A 23,327-nucleotide genomic window follows, 5' to 3' on the forward strand; every position below is an offset into this window, starting at 1 on the left:
TCTGGAATAATGCTACCTACCCTCTCTGCTCTCCCCAGTGTCACCCAGCCCTTAGAAGTGATATAGCCCTGACTTTCCCCTTGCATTTTTTTTATAGTATTAATTAGCTATTTTTGATGTGTGCCAAAATGTATATTCATAGATTGCTACCCCAGCTGGGTTGTTAAGAATGATAACTTCATAACCTAGAGGTATATAATTTGCCTATTTGAGCTCTTTAAATATTACTTTTTGCTAAGAAACACAAAATGTACTTTAGAAAACTGGAACTGAAAAATTAAACTTATTTTTCAGATAGCTACAGATTTTTAGATATAGAACTCAGTCCTTCCTTTAACAATTTTCCATTAAATGTTATGATATGACTGGTGCTGTGTTAGGTATTAGGACATTTAAAGGAAACTATAGATATGATTATGTTCTTATAAATTTTTAAGTCTGTTTAAGAGAATTGGACATGAAACTACTAAACTCTGTGGAAGAAAAGTTCAGGTCTTATGAGAATGTATTTTACAGGGATTTGACTTAGCTGAAGAGGAGGGAACCTCAGGGAAAGACTCCCATGAAAGGTGAGGTTTAGATGATCCTTTATCTCCAGAGCTTATACACAACATCTTCACGTATTTGTTAATATTTAACCTGTTTTTAGGTAAATGTTTGAACATTGTTGTTGCTCAGATAAAGAATCATGAGTACATGTACCTATATCAATATAACTTTAGATTAGCGAAGAAAAAGGGTAAGTTTGCATTTCACAGCCAAGCCCTAATAAGAAATGCCATTCTAACATTTGATTTAAATATATATGAATCTAGCTTTTGAAATGGTTGAGGTAAATATGTTGAAATCTAGAGCTATGTGCCTGGTTCTTGAATCCAGAGCTATGTTTCCTGAATCATTCCTCATAGACAAGGTAAGTTTCTTCCTATGCCTAGAATCTCTCCCTTTCCAGCTGTGATGAGTCCTATTAATGTCATTATTTGGGGGGTTCTTTGGTTACAAAAATAAAACAGGGTCACTTGTTAAAATACAAAAATTTCAACATCATATATTTGTAGGTGAAAAAACAGTACGAAGTAGGAATGTTCTTTACTCAGAGGGGCTCTACGACACTTCTCTAATTCCTAGTAGCTCAAAAACTTAGTCCAGGATGATGTGAGCGGTGTGGGTATCTTCATTGCTTAGAAATACACTGCGGTTGGCACTCTCTATACTTTCCCCTCCCTTATTCTCTACCTTAACCCCACACGGCTTACTACCTAGAACTAGCTGGTGGGACTTACATAAACGGACTTTTAAAAAGTAGAGTGTGATCCTTTTGACTCATCTATTCTTGGGTGACTGGATGCTGTTGTGCCTTACATTCCACGTATCAAGGTACAATTCAGAGTCGACAGCCCCCTTGGTCCCCTCGTGGAACAATAAAACATTTTCTACACCACGCATAGTTCAGGGTTTTGAGGCTTTCCCAATCTATAGTGATCTTGCTTCGCCTTGGGCATCTGCGGCCCTTAATTTGTGTGAAAATAGACCACGATTCAGCAGAAAATGAACCTGACCTCTATCCAGGACTCCAAAGGTCTTTAAAATATAAAGAAATATAAGATTTCAAAAACTAAGAATAAGTCTGTGGTTTCAGCTGGTGGGGGTGGGAGGCCGTAGGGAAAGCCTGGAAGGGTCTTGAGAAACAATAGGTAGTTTCTCAACCACCTTCTAAGATAGGTGAATGGCCAACTGCAGGATATTTATTTTGGTTCAAGATTGTCAAGATTTGTTTGAGACAGCAGAGGTTAGACTGAGAGTTACTCTCTTTCTTTGCCCCTCACTACTCCAAGTAGTTCCTTTCAAATACCAAATTTGAGTTTTCAGGGGACCAGATTATTGGCCAACTAGGGTTTCCCAATGTATTACTCAAGCCATAGTTGGAAACAATGACACTTGATATACTTAACAGGCAACAAAGGAGTCTTGGCTGATGGACTGAGCTCTCTGGGACTGTCAGGGGCTGCAGGCCTTTGGTGAACATTGGTGAAGACTGCGTTTTGCTCATCCCAGGGGAGAGAAATGCACTTCAGTGAAACTCAGCTCCAGTGCTACCTTCTTTGGGAAGCCTTTGAGACTTGTCTTTCTCTGTTCATTTCCACCTTCTTCTTAGTTCTTAGCATAAATGTATTCATATCTGCCTTTGTTCCCTCATCTTGTGTACTTTAATCGTAGCCACTCAATACCACTAACATTGTTTTAGACGGATTTATTTTTATATCTGTGAACCTGCACTGGTCCATAAGCATTTTGGGGAGAGAATTCATATCTGATTTATCCTTATATTCAAAGGACAATGACTGGAACATAGAAGGTGACAGATGTATAAGTATAAAATACATAAATGAATAGTGAGTAATAAACATGACAGGGATAAGCACATTCATTTACCTATGTGCCTCAATCTCATTTCTCTAAAACTGTGTGCAGGGTCCACAATGAATGATGAGGATAACGCGAGGTGATTTAAAGATAGGGAACAGAAAATGTTCATCTAGCTGCATTTTTTTGTCCTGTGATCTGAAAAGCCACAGCAGAAGTAAGGTGAATACAATAAAATGTCATTAAATGAATTTATTATTAGCTGTGCCAGCTTCTTGGTGTAACGTTTCGGCCTTGTAGTTAGGCAATACATTTTAATGACTGTTTGTAAGCCACAACTGTATATTTAGGGAAGGTAACACTATAGCACTTAAATAATTAATAATAAATAATAAATATATTTCTCCAGAGAAATGGTTTCTATTATCTCTGACCCATTGGGTGGTCTCTATTTATCTTTTTAAAAGGCTTTATGATTTGGGACCAAAATAAGGGAAAATGTGTGTTTCTTTTAAAACATTATTTCTTCCCCCTGGGCATCTAGTGAGCCCTCTGAGTCTGGAGGCCTTTCAGAAACACATTCTTTGTATGTATAGGCTCAGGTAATCTATACAGTGAAAAATCCTTTTAATTGGAATCCTTTACGTAAAGTCCTACAAAAGGTGTTTTCAAAGACAGAAATCATTGCCATTCAGAGCATTTATTTTTTCAAAGCAATAGGTTCATATGATGGACATTTTTAAAATTAAATTTACATAAGTGTTCTAGTCGTTCAAATTCTGAAATCATTTGGAGGACAGCTTACATTTATACTTTGTTATTTTCTTTTCTTAAATTCCATCCTAATTTGGGTCTGGGCATATTATATGGAATGGACTAGGAGAGAAAGATTGGTCCTTCTGATTTGCCCTGGGCCATCTAAACAGCTGTGTAAGCAGCAGGTCTTGGAAGTACTGGGCTCACGATTTCTGGATGCGATTCAGCTATCAGCGTGACTCCACCACAGGACCCCACTCACTGCCTGTAGCTGTTTCTTTGTGGTCATTCTGGAAGTCAAAATTCAATATGAATGCCTCATGAGAAATGCTTTTAATGAACTATAAAAATCAGTGGTCTGAAGAGAAGGTCATTTCTGATATAGTGATTATGCTCATTTCTACACACCAATGCCAATGAAAGATTATGGATACGTAACAAGCAGGAGACACACACTATTGCAGCAGCAGTGTGTATGGCAACTGACAAAACACATAACCTGGAAAGTGGTGGTTTCTGTCTGATCTGAAAAGCAGAGTTCAGCCTCCTGTGCGTCACACTCTGCTTTCCAGTGCCCTCTCTGTGAACTCTTCAATGTGCTTTAATTAAAAAAAGAGGGAAAAAAAAGGTTGAATTCACAGACCTCGTGATTGTTTACCTTTTTACCTTTTTTACTCTTTTGGAAGATTAAATATTTAGTTTATTTTTTTTCTTTTTAGATCATGCACTGGTGCAGCTTTAGAATTCTTTTGAAATAAAACTGTTCCTAATGAAACATCTATAAACATAAACAAACACTAAAGAAGTAGAGTTCTCTGGAATAATGATGCTATTGTGAAGTGATTGAATAGTTGGGAGATTAATATCATGGTGCGCTGGCATGTTGGTTAATTCTAGACATAATTTACCAGTAAAACCTATTTCAGAAAACAGGAGGCTGAACGGCCTGTCAGACACCAGGCACCCACACATACAGTTCCACACCATAACAAATTAAGCACTGTTTATATACAGACATGGCTGGCCTTATTTTTTTCCTAATCTGTGATTTAGGTAATAATTGCACTGTAATTTTAACTCTCTGTGCAGTTTGAATGTTTGCTTAATTGTTTTATTACCATTGTATTCACTGACACTAATACGGGGTGCCAGTGAAATTTGGCTCTGTGTCCCTAATTCTTTATTTACATAAGACTGGCATCGATTCGGTCTTGATAACACATATCCCATTTCCACTAGACTACTCAAATTGTTTGACCAAAGGCTAAGGGGAAATTTTAGGCCAAATGAAATCGTATAATTAAATCTGGGAAGAGTTCTCACATTCTCTAAGCTCGGTTTTCATTTTCTTTGCATATTTTACAAAATTCCCCAGATAAGACCCAAGTGCTTTTTGAGTCAATTTGGGCATGCCATGAGATGCCTGGATGTATTCGCCATGGATAAGGTGAACATGTCACCCAAAGGCTGCACAAAATCTTACAAAAAGGGAAGGAAAACAAGAACCTCCTGTAAAGTTCAGATGTACCTTTTGGCTACTTCAGTTTTGGCAAACACAAAGTTTTACTAATTTGAATAGTTATCTTGAGTCTTAATACAAAACTAATTTTCTCTAGCTTCTGGATTCAAACAAAAATGCATGGAATGTCATGACTCTGTGTATGTGTGTACACGTAAGTCTGTGTGTACACGTAAGTCTGTGTGTCATAAAACTGTGTTTTAGATAGTAATGTGAATATGAAATCCTTGGTGACCTTACTCAAATGCAGATTGTGGTTCATGAGGTCTGGGGTGGAGACCCATATTCTGCATTTTTAAGAAGCTCAAGGTGATCTCAATGCCGTTGCTCCACAGACCACACTTTAAATAGCAAGGTCATAAAACATGAGAATTAAACATGTACCATCTTTCAAAGGTTGAAGTAGTAGGCTTTCCAAAAATATGTAGAGGTGCTATTAACTTGAAGAACTAAGTGCTTATTAAGGGCTCTTTTTTTTAGGACTGAATAATGCTTGACCCATGTCCATTAGCAAAAGTTTAACCTTTCAAGGAATGCTTTTGACACATTCAGCTATTTCGTTTCTCTATATTAATGCCCACTCATCTATGTATAATTCAGAAATATATGTGAAAGTGAAAAATGATTTCAGGATCCTAAAAAATTACGTAAATTGGGTTGCTTTTGTTGATTTTGTGTTTCTAAGTGAACTCAAGAATCTGCAAGCAGTCTATGTACTAAAATTGTTGATGTTCTTGAAATTTTCCATTCTTCATAAAAGGAAGGGTAGACCAAAAGATCTACATGTTCTCTGAATTTTGTGGGAGCAGATCGCCCAGAAGGCTTGTGGTCTGATGGAACTCAAGCTTGTTTTGATAACCACACACAATACCCACATGTTACCTCCGGAAAGGCTTAGCTTAAAGTGTAGCCATTACACTTAGAAAAAGATCATGTGGCATTAACCTAATCTGGAATAAGTTAAATGGCTTATCCTGAGTACTTAGTGGAATATAGTAAATTTTTGGGACTTGGGCTTTTGGGCTTTCCCATCTAGAAAGTCCTACAATATCTAATATTTGAGAAATAACTTGAATTAAGATGAACATTTACATTATCTCACAATTTTGTCTGTGTGATAACATCCAAAACATAGTATTATTTTTCATGTTAAATATTTGTTTAGATCATTTTGATACTTACCTACCTAGTTTATTTCACATGAAATTATTTTTTTTAAGCTAGAAGAATCTTCCCCAGTCTTAATTTAAACTGCATCGAATTAACCAAAAGCTTGTGGATGGGTCCTTTGAACCATCTAAAGAGCGTGCTTTTATTTTTTTTTTTTTGCATTTATTTTTGGCCGGGGCTGGGTTTGAACCTGCTACCTCCAGCATATGGGTCCGGTGCCCTACTCCTTTGAGCCACAGGCACCACCCTAAGGAGCACGTTTTTGGAAATAAAGATGTTCTCTGTATAATGTCATTTTTCGGTTGCTATATTTTGTCTATATTATAAGACACACACACACACACACACACACACACACGATACTCTAAGGCATGGCGAATTATAGAGAGATGGTGGAACCTAACATCACAAGTATTTATCCCTTCTAAAAATCAGACCATGTATTGGAACTAGCTCATGACTCAATAAAGCTATAGTTTAACATTCTCATAAGTATCAGGGAAACATACAATAAAACTGCCTAATTTAGATTCATCCTTCAAGTTTCATTAATGCTTTGTTCATTAATCTGTGAAACCTAGAAATCATACAAATAATGATAGCATTTTAACTCAGTAGAATGGGGAAAAATTAAAGAATTCTGCAGCATGAAACCTTGTTAAACTTGTGGAGGAACTATTATTCTGTTGATGAGACAGTCACTTTGGGGATCATGTATTCCACATGTTTCAGCAAACTCACTCTTGAACATACACCCTCGTGAAACTTTTATACATTTTTACAAGTAAATAGAAATGAATGTTAATAACAGCAGTGTTTGTAATGGCAATAGTAGAGGAGGAGGTGTTTGTCTAAACCTAAGTGAAAACAGAGGGGGGGAATGATAAATAAATTTTGAATTATTTGTTTAATGAAACTATATACCCCAGAGAAAATAACAGAATCATAGCCTCTTGCACCACCTGGGTTGATTTCAGATGTTAAGTAAAATAAAGTAAGATAAGTTCTAGTAAAAAATGTAAACTCGGGTTCATTTAAACAAAGTGCTAAGATGAACAAAATTACTGTCTCTCTCTGCCTACACACACACACACACACACACACACACACACACACACGGTCATATGCATATCATAAAACAATAGAGATAGGGCGGCGCCTGTGGCTCAAAGGGGTAGGGCGCTGGCCCATATGCTGGAGGTGGCGGGTTCAAACCCAGCCCCGGCCAAGAATTGAAAAAAAAAAAAAAAAAATAGAAATGAAAGCAAGGAATATTTTGTTACAGAATACAGAAAAGTAGAAAAGATGTCTGTGGGGGAAAGTGGAGAAGATGAGGTTGGAAAAGCAAGCAGAGCATTGTACAGCTGCAGTCCCTCTGTGTTCCTTAAGCTCTGTCTTGCCAGTTCATTTTGAACTTTTTAAAGTCTTTTACATGTTATAAATAACCCTTCACATATTAAATATTCATGTATACCGAATTTTGTATTTACATGTATAATTTGTTTTTTTAATGTATTTTTTAAGTTTTAATTAAATCATAACTACCTACATCTATGGGGTACAATGTGATGATTTGATATACAATGTGGAATGCTTAAATTCAAACTGATTAACATCGCCATCACCTCACGTACTTATTTTTTGTGTTAAGACATTTGAAATATGCTCTTAGTTATTTTGAAATATACCCTGGCATTGTGCCCATTAGGTGAGATCCCACCAAATGCCCTCCCCCCTCCTCTCCCCATCCCTCTTCTTCCCTGCCCCGTGCTAGACTGTATTTGTGTTTTACCATTCGTATGAGTGTCAGTGTTTATATATTGGTTTCATAATAATATTGAGTAGATTGGATACTTTTATTCATTCTTGAGATATATAATAAATTCTATATAATATATACTCATATATTTTATGAAATATTGTGTAATAGATAAAGTTTATAAATGTACAATATGTAAGTGATCATATTTGACTGGAATTATAATTATTAAATATACTAAAATATTTAAAAATTGCAACACTAATAAAGCAAGATAAGGTTTGTCCATAAATGAAGTAAAATTTAGAAAAATCCATGACTAACTAAACTTTTACCTTTTGAAGTTGAAAAATGATTCATAAATTTCCCTCTTAGGACTGCCTTTGCGGTATCCTAGAGGTTCTGATAATTCGTGTCTTCACTGTCGTTTTGTTCCAAAAATTTGGCAATGTCCTTCTTGATCTCATCTCTGGCCCAGCTATCATTCAGCATAAGGTTATTTAACTTCCATGTTTTTGTATGAGTATGCAGATTCCTGTTGTTACTGAGTTCAACTTTTATTCCATGGTGGTCCGAGAGGATGTAAGGAATAATTTCTATTCCTTTAAATTTACTGAGGTTAGTTTTGTGACCTAAGATGTGATCGATTTTGGAGTATGTGGGGAAGGGGGAGAGGGAGGGAAGGTAGGGAGGAGCTTGGGCAGAGGGAGGGTGATTGGTGGGATTACACCTGCGGTGCATCTTACAAGGGTACATGTGAAATTTAGTGAATGCAGAACATGATTGTCTTAACACAATAACTAAGAAAATGCCAGGAATTCTATGTTAACCAGTGTGATGAAAATGTGTTGAGCTATTTATAAAACCAGTGTATGGTGCCCCATGATTGCATTAATGTACACAGCTATGATCTAATACTAATAAAAAAAAAGAAAAAAAGAAAAATGATTCATATTTTATTTTTTTCAATGTCTGTTTGTTTCAAAATGCAATTTGACAGTAAACACTTTAAAATACCCAGTAACCATCTGAATCTGAAGTTCTATAATTTCAAAGATTCTCTCAAATCCTCAGAAGACATGTCACTTCTTATGTGTAATGAATGAATTATTTTGGTGTGTCAACAACTTTAAATAGGGATAAGTTATTTCTCAAACAATATTAAATGTTTTCACACAGTGACCCCCTCTGTAGGAAGAGGCCTTTCTCTCAGCACACATACAAATAGACACAGACACACACACACAGACGTACATGGTTTATGACGTTATCTTTTTCGAGAAATATGTAATTTCTGGAAGGAAGCAACAAATGTCAACTCAAAAGATACTTATGGCAATCTAATTGCAAATAAGCTGGTAGATACAGACATTGGTAGGTGTTAGCTTCTGGCACTTATTCTTTTGAAGCTTCTTGGTATGCTAGCATAACCTTGAATCATGATACACTTCAAACAATAAATACTATAGTAGTGAAAGAAATGAGTTGTCAGCTGTCCATTCCCAAGGTCATTAATTGGTGTTTAGCACTTTTTCACATTCGATCAATAAGTAAATAAATAAATAAACAAATAAATTAATAAATGATGATAATGACGCAGTAAAGACACCCTAATAAATGGTAGATTATAAAGCACCCAGTGGGGATCATTCCTCACATCATGCCTGTTGGTTTGTGTGGCTTGTCCTATCAAAATTTTCTAATGGTACTGAACAATTCTTATATTGAAGACATTGTGACATTTCTTATACTTAAACATGAATGTTATTAAAAGTGTTAATGCGAGACACAAAATTATTTATGCCATGTGAATACAACTGTGGGAAACACACAAAAAAGAAAAAATACATGTAGAAAAGGAAATTAACATAGCAAACCTGTGTGTGATGGAATTATGAATAATATTTATATTTATATTTTTTATATATTTTTCAAGTTGTATTTGCTAAGATATGCTCATTCTAAATTGGAAAAATAATCAATTTATAATGACAACATTTGGGTGAGGAGTAGGCTAAGGATTGTTAAGAGAATTTGTTTTATGGGCGTGAAATGTAGCTTTTCATTACATTTAACGTTAAGGAAAGTGGAACTAATTATGTTCCCATGGTAAGTGGAAAGTACAGACCACCCAAATGTATCAACTTTTACTTTGGCTTACTCATGGTTAATATTAAGACAAGTGAACAAGAACCCATCTCCTAAGCAAAATGTCATATCGTGTTGGTAGCTGGATTCTATTCTCTAATACACATCTGTAGCAATTGTATAATGAAATCCTCAATAATCCAATTAGGAAAAACCAAGTAGCTTTGAAGGGAACCCACCTGGCAATGGAATCAGAGGTTTTTTTTTAGAAGAAATGAACAGTCTGTATGGGCATAAAGGGCAGGTGCTAGGCACTTCTCAGCACTACTATTTTCATTACTGTAATTAACTTTGTATCAGAAGAACTTAATTTTTTTTCCTAATTGCTGTTCTTTCATGTGGCCGAAAGTCTCTTTACACAATAAAATGCAATATATTGGCTGACAATTTTTTCCTTTCTGACTTGTACTTTTGTTTGTATATTTTTTCTTTATTCGGTCCATGATAAATGGTTGTCAATTAAAGGTTTCAGAGACTTTCAACATAGCACAGTAAAATATTCTGGGAGAACGATGGATAGCAAACATTTCTTACTTCTTCATGTTCATGTGGCTCATCTTTACTGGAAAATATCATTATTTTCTGCCACCCATGTTATTATTTCCTGCATGGTTTACAGAAAAGGACCTAATAGATAGAAAAGTATACGAATTATCAGTGTGCAGCTTGTAGTATTTTCCCAAACAGAACATACTCATGTAACCACAGTGAAATCAAGAAACAGAATATGACCAGCATAATTAAAACCCCTCATGTCTCTTCTGATTTTTTTTTTAAATTAAATCATAGCTGTGTACATTAATGCAATCATGGGGTACAATGTGCTGGTTTTATATACAATTTGAAATATTTTTCATAAACTGGTTAACATAGCCTTCCTGGCATTTTCTTAGTTATTGTGTTAAGACATTTATATTCTACATTTATTAAGTTTCACATGTACCCTTGTAAGATGTACCGTAGGTGTGGTCCCACCAACTACCCTCCCTCTGCCCATCCTTCCCCCTCCCCTTCCCGCCCTCTCCCCCTTCCCCATATTCTTAGGCTATAACTGGGTTATAGCTTTCATATGAAAGTCATAAATTAGTTTCATAGTAGGGCTGAGTACATTGGATACTTTTTCTTCCATTCTTGAGATACTTCACTAAGAAGAATATGTTCCAGCTCCATCCATGTAAACATGAAAGAGGTAAAGTCTCCATCTTTCTTTAAGGCTGCATAATATTCCATGGTGTACATATACCACAATTTATTAGTTAGAGATCTAAAAATAGACCTGCCATTCGATCCTACAATTCCTCTACTAGGTATATATCTAGAAGACCAAAAATCTTCCATATAAAAAGAAGATATTTGTATAACAAAGATATCTTTGTATAACAAAGATATTTGTACCAGAATGTTTATTGCAGCCCAATTCATAATTGCTAAGTCATGGAAGAAGCCCAGGTACTCTTCTGAATTTAAAATAGATCCAATGATAACCACTCATCTAATACCTTAACTAATAAAAATAAAATTAAATGCTATATACTTTTGTCCATCTGGTGCCTTTTACTCAACACTGTTGGAAGATTCAGCCGTATGGTAGCATTTAGCTCTAGTTTGTTCCCACAATTGTATGGTATTCCATTCTTTCAATAAACCCAATATATTTATCCGTTGTATTATTAATGAGCATTTGGTTAGTTCCCAATTGTAAGCCTCTAACAAACATTCTTATTTCTGTAATTAGTGTGTTTAGTACAAGATATAAATAAAAGAAGAATACAAGATATTAATAAAAGAAGAAAGAAAAATAGCTTCTGTAATAATTTTATATTTTGTGTGTCTAACAGGCAAGAATAGTTTCAAGGTCAAGTTTTCCTTTAAACTGATTATTTACATAGGATTAACATCGTCATCATTGCCTACTTAACTTTTATCACACACCCATTTTATGTTGTGTTCTGTGATAATAGGGATGAATATAAGGAAGGCACAGTGTATGTTTTCAAGTATCTCCAGGATTATATCTGTGTTTACCATATGGTGAGAACAGTTTTCCTAACTCAGCTAAAAGAAAGATTATGAGAAAATTATGCGTGGAGGAGACAAATTGGGAAAATAAGTTGTGAGTAGAGACAAGAACAAAGGAAGAGAATTCTTGACTGATGAAATTACATTGTGGCAGGGAACATTCAAGAAACTTTCTGTAATCAAATTTGGTTGTATTTAGGGGCTCACATTAGAGAATGACGGGACTAGAAATGAGAAAGAGAAATTAAACTTAATATTTCCCCTGCTACTATTTCCCCCTTTGTAGTATAAATAAGTTATATAAACTATTGTGAAGGATGGAAAGGACTATTAAAACAGAAAAATAATCCTTGGCTATTTCATTGAGATGATATTGCAGTCCAGCTGAGCAAAGTGCTACGTATGATAATGAAGAGTTTATTATGGTGTAAATAGTGTCTGTAATGGACTCTAAAGGCACAATTAAATACCAAAAATAAGAGAATAATTAATCAAGCAAAATGCATTTGTCAGTAAGTGATTAGCCTAAATAAATCTCTTCTTTTCTTCTTCACACTGCAGTTGGGAGCAGCTGGTCTTATCTTTCTTGGAAGAACATTACATAACCATCCAAAGTTTCTACTAGGTGTAAATACTCTTTATATCATGAATATGTATAAACTTCAGATTCTATTCTAAATATTATGGGAGATGATCTGTGCTTTAATACAAAGATTCACAGTCGCAAATATTTCAAAAAAGTATGAAAACAGGGCTTTGGGTTTTAAGAATATAGATAGCATGTCTATATATTAAGAGCATATTAATATTAATATTAATATTAAGAGCATGCATGGTGCCTTGGTGGAAATTACAGAAGCATATTTAAGGCCTCTTTGCCTACTTGCCCTGGCCTTAGTTGCTTTCTGCTGTCTATTGTTCTGTAAGCTTTCTTACTTTGTAAACCTGTCTTTCTATTCCTCCATAAACTTTGTTTGCTTTACCAAAGGAAGGAAAGAAGGAAGGAAAGAGGAAACAAGAGAGAGAAGGAGGGAGGGAGGGAGGAAAGGAGAAAGGGATGCCAAAAGAAAGAAAGGAGAAATACAATTAAGTTTAGTAAAGGAGTCAGTCAGGTAAAAGAAATCCATTATATTCTTCCAGGCTTGTGGGGAGAAACTGAATATTTCTTGCATTTTCCCTGTAGGCCATGACCCTCCCAAGTGGCATAGACTAAAAAACTGTGATAGATGTGTTGTTATGCAAAACATCCCCCACCCTTAGTGGAATGAAAAGAATGCTTGGGAGGGGAGTACACTTACAGTAATAGTAGGAATGTTTAAGGTAAATAAGTGAGCCACAAGTCACTGATACTTGAGACAGCATTACAGAAATTTTGCAATCTGCTTTCTTTCCTGATTACGCTCTACTGAATCTATTTATAAGAAGGCTGAATTGTCTGACCATTAGGCAACTGAAAGATTAAACATGACTGCAGCACCATTGAGTTAGAAGGGTCAGTCTTCTCTCCTATGGAGTGAGGTAGTTACATGCATTATACATATAATTTTAAAAGTTCTGTGAATAATACGGAATCTACTAAGCAAAATTTTTCACAAAGGTAATTGAACCATACCATTGATTTATATTAAATTTTATGTAAAATTTTAACACGCAGTGGATAGTGGACTTCCTGGTATAGTTTTGCAGTGACACAGAGCAGCTTTATTCAATTATACTTCTCCAAACTTAACACAAAGAAACGGAAACATTGGCAAAAAGAACTCTGTTCTCTTACCCTTGGCAACTTTGTTTTATACATTTTGGGGATTCAGAAAGAGAGTTATTTTTAATTTAATTTGGGCTTGCTTTCATCTCTTTTGGTTTTTGTAGGTATGTAATTTAAAAAATAATAATAATCACCTGACAGGATCTACTTCTTTCTACATGATGTGGGTTTTTCTATTTTGCCCATTGTGGCTTCTGATTCTTTCAAGTGAAGCGGAACGTTCTTGTATTATTTCTTGTATTATTTAAACACAGAAGTGCATTTTTTAGTTTTATGATGTTCAGAAAGATTTCACAGACAGCTGACGATTATCATTCTTTTACAGACAAATCTCACTGTGCAAAACATCATTGAGTTCTCTGCATTAAAGACTTATTCATAGCAACAGTAATAACTGTGTATACACTTAAAACTTATAGCAACTGCTATAGTATATGAAATTTCTCTTTTAGCATTTCACCTCAATTTTTTTCCTCAAAAATCCATATGGCTTTAAAATAATGCAATCCCAGAAAACATTTTACAGTAAAGACTTTAAAACTATTTTTTAGTTTGGCCCTTGAGTGATATTATAGCCCACTCTTTTTTGAGGGCAAGGGTGAAATGAAGTAAGTGTGTTCCAAATAAGATATAAAAAGCAATGGATCATTACCAGTAAGACATGTACTTTACCTCTTCTCAAACTGGGAGGTACACCATTCTGTCTAGATATATTTGATCCTCATTGCCATCCTAATTGTCTTGCCTCTTGTTAAGGATGCAAAGAATGGTATTTACTCATTTCTTCATTCATTCAACAAACCTTTATTGAGCCCTATGTGTGACACCAAAGATATAACAAAAAGTTAGACTTATGCTCTATCCTTGAAAAACTCATCCTCACTATTAGGATAAGAAAAGATACAATATGGTACAATACAGTAATGGTAAAAAATATGATTTTTTCATTGATGCATTGATATAATGCAATTGCTAATAATAAAGACATGCCCAATATCCTGTTAAATCATAACCAGAGAGAAATACGGTGTTTGATATCAGATAGATGTTGGCTGAGCTGGGATTGAGAGAGGATACCCAGGAAGGGTGAGGTCTAGGAGAACAGAGGTCTTCTTAAGAGGAAGGACATGTAGGGTCCTCTCCATGGTGAGTCAGCTCTTAGGAATTTGTAGACTTAATTGTTGGGACCTGGAAATTTCCACTTCTGTGAAATCTTGTACTTATGTGGAGGCTGGAATAGCTTCTCCTGCTTGATTCAAACTGACCAATGAGAAAGGTACCCATGGGTTGGATCTTTTTGACAGGAGATAAAATGGGAAAGGCCAGCCAGTTAGGGAGCGTGACCATTTTGAATTCTTATATGCCATAGCTCAGCCAGCTGAAGAAAGCCTTTTTCCTCTTAAATATGGTGTTTGGGTGCTCTTTATCTCCATTGGGCCTCATCTTCCTGCAACAGGATGAGGAAAATACAGGTGGTAACAAAGACACTTTAGGATGTTAGAGTGAAGCTAAGTGATCCACACCAGGGTTAGGAGCTGCTACTTCATTAGCAATAACACCAACATAAAACATTTTGGAAAACCCAACATGTGCTTTTGAACTGTGCCAGCAGATGCAGCTTAATCCATTCAGGCTGGGATAGCCAAGCATCACAACCTGGGGTGGCTCATAAACAACAGAAATTTATTTCTCACTGTGCTAAAGGATGGAAAGTTCAAGATCTTGGCACCAGCAGATTCAGTGTGCAGTGAGGACCTACTGTCTGGTACCCAGATGGTGCTTTCTGTGTCTTCACATAGTAGAAGTGTCAGGGTAGCTCTTTGAGGCCTCTTTGAAAAGGGCGCTAATCCCATTTTTAAGCACTGCACCCTCATAACATAATCACTTCCCAAAGAGTCACTTCCTAATGCTATCATAATACCGTTTCCCCGAAAATAAGACAGCCTCTGAAAATAAGACCTACTTACAGGAAAGATAAGATGTCCCCTGAAAATAAGACCTAGCACATCTTTGGGAGCACACCTTAAAATAAGACACTGTCTTATTTTTGAGGAAACAGGGTAGTAATTGTATTTCAACTTATAAATTTGGGGAAAATAGAAACACTCAGAACATAGCACTCAGTGTGCTTATAATCTGCTGAATTCTACTCTGTTAAAATGTTGCTTTGGAAACGTTGCCAATTTAATGGAGTTTTTTCTTAAACACTACTAAAACAGTAGATGATATCAGGATTTTCAGAACCAGATTTGATGTCTTCCCCAAATAGGAAATGTAAATTATTCTGTGAAGCTATGTTTTTATGAATTAAATTGATGTTAGATACACAGTTGTACTAGAATGTGCTACATGTTATGAACGAATAGTTTCTTTATAGTACATGAGTTCTAATAATCTGGTGAATGCCTAGCTATATTATTAATATTTCCAGATAATGTTGGTAATTTTTCTAGACTTTAGGGAACTAATTATGTCCAGCATTTGCAAAAACTTGCAATAGTTGTGTGGCCTCTTGACTGACCAGACGACTGCTCTTTAATTTGGGCTTGTTCTTTACACATATGGACAGTGTGAAATCAAAGAAAAAAATTTTGCAGCCAAGTGGGCCTGAATTTTAAATCTAAGCAATGTAACTTAAGACCTTTGTGAATTGGGCAAGCAACTTAATATACCAAACTTTAATTTTTCATCTAAAAAATGAGAGTAATAGCATCAATTCATTAGGTGGATATTAGAATCTGAAATGAATACCTAATGTACTCTGTCACACAGCAGGTACTCAATTAAAGGGATGTATATAACGTATGTATGTAGATCCGTAGTCCAATCACTAGTATATATTCCTGATCTGAAAAAAGTTACTGAGTTCGTAACATTCACCGAAAAATTAAAATATGTTCATAGAGTTCATGCATCAAACTCTATACTGGATATTTTGAGGATGATCTGAGCTACGTAAAATGTTATTTGTGCCCCTCTAAAATGCAGATCTGTTTGAAGAGACAATCTCATAGGGAACAAACCAACAATATCATAAAATAGAAAACTAAATTAAAATGTTAGGTAACTTTATACTGGCTATGAGCATTATAGCTATTTATATGTGAGAGAAATAGCTGATGTTCAAGGAAATCAGAACGCACAGATTAGCTTTGACATACCTGTATTATTTAGAAAGAAAAGGAAAAACTGGAAGACAGCAGAACTAAGGTCACCAACTTCTAGTCTTCGGGCCCATTCATCTTAGAAGATCTGTTTTATTTGGCATCCACATTGTTTTATAAAATCTTTAAGCTAACTTTGAAAAATTGGAAAGTTTTCCCTGAAAAATTGGAAAGTTTTCCCTAAAAAATCAAGATTTCTTTGAAAAAATCAGAAGGCCTGGCAATGCTAGGATTATGTTCCATAATCGTAACAGTGGCTGGGGCAGATGAGCTGGTGTCCCAGCCGTTCAAGATTGAGTTCTCAGGTCAGCATGGTCTCTCCCCATACCCACTTTACCACCTAATTGGCTGGAAATGTTTTCGGAAAAGGAATAAAGGGAAGATGGTGAGTTCAAATTTATTGTGTCATTTGAGATGACCATTCAACATTCAAGGGGAAATACCTAATAACTCAAATTGGAGATTCAGAACTGAGGTTTTAGGGTAAAGGTAGATCTAGAGTGGAAAATTTGAGAGGAAAACACAAAGAAATGGGAGCTCAAAGAATAGTAATAAAGGAGATTTCTTATATAATGGGTCATAGTGTGGTGCTTGGTTTAGCCATTGTGCCCCAACCAGGTATCTGAATTAGCAACTCTAGCCTTGGGGCCCTGGAAGCCATGAGATGATTCTCATGTTGCTGAGAATCATCAGTCTCGTGGAAATTGTAGCACCAACACTCAAGTTGACAGAGGATTAAGTTTACTACACATGTACCTTTCAAGAAATAGAAGACAAAAAGGGGATGGAGTGATGGAGATAAAGAAGTACTTTCAAAGTTAAAAGATAAGGATTAGATTATTTTACAGTTGAAAGGCAAGGACTTTACCTAACAAATGCAATCAGTGTAATCTGGCTTATTGTACCCTCAATGAATCCCCAACAATAAAAAAAAAGAATGTTTGAGGAAGAAGGCACTCATGAGGTCAGATGGAGCCCTGGAGTCAAGGCTGGGGATAACCGATTATTTTACTTATTAAGAAGTTATTGGTTGCTTTCATCCAGCTTCTACTTTAATACTAAGCACTGCCTTCTATCTATTGGGGCAATACATTGGAAAGCAACCAATCAATGTATTGCCCCAATAGATAGAAGGCAGTGCTTAGTATTAAAGTAGAAGCTGGATAATGGAAAGAAATAAATAGCACAAATAGGGCAATTATTGAAGAAAAGTCTGGCAATGAGTAAAAAGAAAGAAACCTGATAATAGCCAGTGTATACTAGGGAAGGGTTAGCAAATGTTGAAGGTCAGGAAGTGGGAAAAGAGCTGTGGCATTGGGAAAAAAGTATACATTTCAAAAAATGTAGATAATATATAGGATCAAGATATAGACATCACAAGGATGAATAGAAATTGGAGAGAAAGGAGAAGCAGCAGCTTCCTTTTCGAGACAGGAGGGGTGGCAGGTGGCAATGGCTGAGAGACATTATTTCTATGTTGGCAGAGCCTAGCCTCTGAGGTCAGACTGCCTGAGACTGGATATTGCTTTTGCCACTTCCTGGTCACATGACTTTGAGAAACTTACTTAGAGTTTGAGGTTGCTGTGAGCTGTGACACTGTGACACTCTACTGAGGGTGACATACTGAGATTCTGTCTCAAAAAAAAAAATATATATATATATAGAAAGAAATTGGCTGGCCTACAGAAAGTGTTATAAAAGTAAGTGCCAAGAAATAAAACAGATTGGGGGGGGAAGTAAGACAGGTTGTAAAGTGGAGATCCACGAATTCCTGACTAAAAGCCACTTAGACGACCTGAGGAGTGATGCTATAGACTGGGCTCTAGAAGACAAAATGGCCCTGGGAGTGGGGTGCTGTTCACAGGCAGCCCTGCATGAATAAATGAAAACTGGACAACAGTGACAACAGTGACAAAGAAGTGCTGAGATCAAGGTGTGGTGGACCAAGAACAATGACTTTCTTGGCTGATGTCCAGGAAAGGAGAAAATAGAGAAGAGGGTAAGGCTGGGGTACTGGGGTAGACCAGTGGAAACTTGTGGAAAGCTTAGGAGGCAATGGCATCTAGGAAGGGAGTGGGGGGAGTAGGCAAGTAGGCAGGCATTGCCAGGAAACTGAATAAAGAAGAAACTTTTAATTGACTTGAAGTGTAAATGAAAAGCGGTCATTGTGCTAAAGCATGTGCTTTCTGTGGGGGCCTCTGGAAGCATTGAACTTAGATTTGCTGACTCTATAAATAAATGGCCAAGAGATATTGTTATCTAAGTTATTATTTTGATGCTATACAGTAAATGTGCAGGTAATAAGGCAGGCTTTACTAAAAGAATGTAAGCAATTTTAATATGGCACACATTGTCCTAAGAGTTTTCACACACAAAAACAGGGCTTAGTAAGCACATTATACTGATCAAGAAACAGCTGCTGAGGGGTTGAGTAATGTGCCTCAGGTCAAATGTGTGGTAGAGCTCAGATTCTGGAGTGTATTAATTGATTCTGAAACTCATTCTCTTTCCACATTAGCTGACCAAATACTAAAGGATTTTAAACATGTCGAAATGTTCTGGGATCAGTTGGATTAAGTACCCAAATAAATGTGATTTGCAACCATGTGTGCATGGAAACCTTTTGGGGGGAGCAGAGTCTTACTCTGTCACCTGTAGTAGAGTGCTGTGGTGTCAGAGCTCACAGAAACCTCAAACTCCTGGGCTCATGTGATCTCCTTGTCTGAACCTTCTGAGCAGCTGGGACTACAGGCGCCCACAAGGCCCGGCTATTTTTAGAGAAAGGGGTCTTGCTCTTGCTCAGACTGGTCTTGAAGATCTGAACTCAAGCAATCCACCAGTCTCTGCCTCCCAGAATTCTGGGATTACAGGCATGAGCCACCACACCCAGCTGGGAAATCCTTTCTTACAAATTTTGCTGAAATGGCAGGCTATATAGACAAACTACATAACCCAAATACATACCCTAAAATACAACGCAGGAGTTACTAAGTCTGAGAGCTAGCATCTTAGTGATTTTCTTTTGCTTCTAGAATTTGAAAGTATTTGGGAGGGGTGGGGGGGTGGGGATGGTGGTGCTGCTTTTGTTCCAGATTTACATGCATTTCTAATTTAAGAACCAGCAAATGTACCAATCATCATCTTCCTATTAGATTAACTAATTGTTAATAACATTAACAATTAACTGTTACCAATCATCATCTTCCCATTAGATTAACATTCTAATTCAATCAAACTACTAATTAACAACTAGTTATTTCATGTGATGGGAGTTATACAGACATTGCCCATGTATTTTTGGACTTTGTTTCTAGAAATTATCTGAAAAGGAATTCCAAACAGCTATACTTGAGTTGAAAATTATTACTAAACTGACTGAATGAAGAATTAGGCAAAACCCCTGAGAAAATATGTAGTCCACCTTTATAAATGGGTAGTATTATTTGGGAAAAAAATAGTTACTTGCAGTGTTGAAAGTATTTCTTTTTTTTTTTTTTTTTGTAGAGACAGAGTCTCACTTTACTGCCCTCGGTAGAGTGCCGTGGCCTCACAGGGCTCACAGCTCCAGCTCTTGGGCTTAAGCAATTCTCTTGCCTCAGCCTCTTGAGCAGCTGGGACTACAGGCGCCCGCCACAACGCCCGGCAATTTTTTTGTTGCAGTTTGGCCGGGGCTGGGCTCGAACCCACCACCCTCAGCATATGGGGCCGGTGCCCTACTCACTGAGCCACAGGCGCCACCCTGAAAGTATTTCTTTATGTCTGTAGAATTCACCCTTAGTCTCTGGAATCTTGTAAATAACAAATCACCTGCTTTCCTGGTGTGTGTGTTTTGGAGCAGTGGTTCTCAGGCAGCATCACCGGTATCAGTCTCACCTGGGATCTTAGAAATGCACATTCTCCAGGCCCACTCATAGCTGAGTTGTAATTTCTGGGGTGGGACCCAGCCATCTGTGTTAACAAGTCCTCCAAGAGATTCTGGTGCACATTCAAGTTCAAGAACCATTTTCATAAGAATTTGTCAAATTTTAAATGCTACATTGTAACCCGAGGATTCTGGTGAATCTATCTGTAGCATGAAAATAGCAATACACTGACCTGAAAAAAGAAGCAATTTTTTTAGAATTGTTTTTCTTATTCCTAAGAAATATGAAAATCATTTCTGATTATCAAAATGTCCCTTCTTCTGGCATTTCATCTTTAGAAAGGTATCTTTAATTCTCCCAGCTGCATTCCTTTATTTTGTGTTCTTTGTAAGGTGTTAGTGCTAAGTCGTATATTGATAAAAGACATTTTGGTTTGTACAATACACCTGTGACATTTGCTTGAGTTTAATTATCTCTGAGGGGAAAGAAAGAATGCCCCGACCATAAGGCTAAGGACTAGGTTCTGGATTATTAGTTGTCTGCTCTCTGTGACACTGTGATACTTCTTGTATGCTTCTTCATCATATACAAATATTGGATGAGAAAGAACTTGGAGGTCTTAGGTGATATCTTAGAGTGGTCAAATGCAAAATTGAAATTGTTATGCAAAGCATTTTTAAAAGAGTATTATCTGCTGAATCCTCTCACATCTGTTCCCATTCCCAAAGCTCACCAGGGCTTGGAGAAGTGATTTCCTTAATTTGTTAAGTCTGCCGTAACAAAGTACCACAGACTGGGTGGCTGAAGTAAAATATATTTTCTCACAGTTCTGGAGGCTGTAAGTATAAGATCAAGGTGTTGGAAGGTTGCGTGTTCTGAGGCTTTCCTCTTTGGTGTGTAGACCACCATCTTTCCCTCTGCTTCCACCCAGTCTTCCCTGTCTGCCTCTCCCTTCTTTATAAGTACACCAGTCGGATTGGACTGTGCCTACCTGTAGGACCTCATGTTACCTTTATAACCTCTTTAAAGGCCCTTGTCCAAATATGGTCACCTTCTGGGGTGGTGGAGATTACAATGTCAACTTATTAATTTGGAGGGGGCACAGTTCAGCCCATAAGACTTTGGTGGAAGGATTTGACATTTGTGCAAGGATTTGACCCTTTGTTTGTAGATTGCACTGGTTAATGCTTCAGAAGATTCATGGGTTGTGGACTTGTAGATGAAACCTGATGTATTCCAGGGGAAGGTCAGCCTCACCACTTTCCAATTGGGCCCCCAAAACTACAGATATGCTCCGTTAACATCCCCAAATGCCAAAGAATGAATGAGCCAGCTAGAAGTGGGCAAACAATCACATTTGCTAAAAGGATAATGTTTCATCCATTAAATAAATATACCTTTTTCTAGTTTGGTATCAATATAGAAGGTATGTGAAAAATGAGTTAGCTGAGAGTTAATTGACTGGGGAGACTATTTTCATTCTCTGCCTGTATTTTTTGAATTAATATACACAGTGGGTGATTCAGCAAAAGGATTTAAAAATAAATTCTTTATAAAAGATCTCACCAATTTGATGCCCTAATCATTTATGAAGAGTGGACCCATAATAGCTCATTTTCTCTATAACTTTCAAAAATAAAAAGTATCACTAATTTAAATTAGGCTTGCATGTGAAATAATTGAGTGTATCAATAAATATAGTTTGACTAATTTGACTCAGATGCTGTTTTACACTAAAAATAAATTAAAGAAAGGACCTGGCTATATCTTAAAAAATTAAATGTAAAGCTGGTATGGACAAGTTTGGGTATAAGTATTTTAGAGTAAATAGATAATATGTGAACTTATACAGTACAGTTATGAAAACTCAAAAATATAATGAGGGGATTATTATAGAAGAGCTGCTATTTTATAGAGTACTCTTAGACTATAAAGAAAATGTTCTTTGAGACCTGGCTGTGTTTGGAGCATGTCTGAGCACTCAGGGTGGCTAGAGAATGTATAGTTAGGATACAGAGTTGCCTACCTTTTTCCCCAAATGCATCCTAGCAATGATTTGTTAGCGACTCCTCACACTGGCTAGAGAAGGGCCACATGGAAAGAATTATAGTATAAAAAGTATTTATTTCATTTATTTGTCCCCCAAGAAGTTCAATCCCCCAAGGAAGTTGACTGTGCATAGTATTTTATCTCTTGTAGCTATAGGAAATGAAAGGATAGAGGATTGAATTGGATTTGTCTGAAAGCTTTAGGAGCCAGGAAACACATGGGACTAGCTCTCAGGTGTCTGATTCCAGGCATTATTCAGCAATTTGGTCACATAGTTTTCTTTACTATTAGATTTTGCCTTCCACTTGTGACTGACATAGTTATAATGGCTTAAGGTCTTGAGCTGAACCCTACAGAGAAGAAAGAGTAAGTAACTGAGGTGATACACATTTAGAAATACCTTTAACCTCAGAAATCCGAGGTGTGCCAACCATATGATTTAGTGTTTATAGAAGTTCTCACTCGAGCCTAGAGTAATAATATATTGTGATTCAGAAATCAGGAAGAAAAATTAATATCATTCTTCATATTATATTGGTTTTTGTGTTTATGGCGGTTTAGTGATTTTTTTGCAAGTCTAAACTTTATTTCCCTATACCAGTTGTTGACTTTGGAGATCATGAAGAATACAGCGCCAGTCATCCAGAAAGTACCTGTTTGTGGGCGTGTGTGTTCAGACATGAACTGTAACCAGTGGCGCATTAAAGTACCTTCTCTTGTTTAAGTATATTCTATCCTCACAAAACAGTTG

At 36.5% G+C, this 23,327-nt stretch overlaps 1 protein-coding gene across 10 annotated transcripts in view; it reads left to right on the plus strand.

Moving 5' to 3' along the window:
* RBMS3 (RNA binding motif single stranded interacting protein 3) overlaps nt 1-23,327 on the plus strand; it is a 793,177-nt gene that overhangs the window by 200,727 nt on the left and 569,123 nt on the right. The gene's annotated exons all lie outside the window — the stretch shown is intronic.

The sequence above is a fragment of the Nycticebus coucang genome, chromosome 8, assembly GCF_027406575.1.
Source record: "Nycticebus coucang isolate mNycCou1 chromosome 8, mNycCou1.pri, whole genome shotgun sequence".
In the NCBI taxonomy this organism is placed as follows: Eukaryota; Metazoa; Chordata; class Mammalia; order Primates; family Lorisidae; genus Nycticebus; species Nycticebus coucang.